The sequence below is a fragment of the Alligator sinensis genome, unplaced genomic scaffold (assembly GCF_000455745.1).
Source record: "Alligator sinensis unplaced genomic scaffold, ASM45574v1 scaffold1733_1, whole genome shotgun sequence".
In the NCBI taxonomy this organism is placed as follows: domain Eukaryota; kingdom Metazoa; phylum Chordata; order Crocodylia; family Alligatoridae; genus Alligator; species Alligator sinensis.
This window is the reverse complement of record NW_005843231.1, coordinates 168,961-169,618: the sequence shown is the minus strand read 5'-3', so window position 1 is coordinate 169,618 and position 658 is coordinate 168,961.

The window sequence follows — 658 nt, the reverse complement described above, 5'->3', positions numbered from 1 at the left end:
CTAAGAACTTTTTTCCCAACTACTCAGTTGGTCTAATAAAAGATATCACATCTACCCAAAGAACCTTGCCTGCCTATGTCCCTAGGCCAGCACAGCTACCCCCAGCAATCCAGAAAAATATTAGAAGAATTCTAACACGATATTAGAACCATTCTAACAACACCAGAACAATTAGAATAATTGCAAAGAACTCGGAAAAACCGCAACAGGTCACAACGCTTTGACATCTGCGGGTTTGTCTGGTGAAGCACGTGTGCACGCTTAACATTGGGGGCAGCCTTGCAAGGATTTCCAGGCTGCTGGGGTTGCCCTGGCTGGGAATCACTGGCTCAGTTCCTGCCCTCTGGCCCGATGCTGAGCAATCCTGGCGACCCTGTCCCCGTGCATCCACGGGGATTCAGGCGCACCGGCGCTGCCCGCCCCTCAGTCCCAACCGATCCAGCACGCGCGGCGAACTACAAGTCCCATCATGCCTCACGGCTCCGGCCCTGGGTTGTACCAACTGCCGTAGTGTGAGGAGGGGGGGAATCCTCCTAACCCCGAGCACCTTCGAAGCGGCCCGCCCCCCGCGGTGTGAGCACTTGGTTCAGCCCGCGGGCAGGGGGCGGGGCAGAGGCGCTCCGGGGCGCGGGGGTAGCCGTCGCCTCTTAGCGACGGG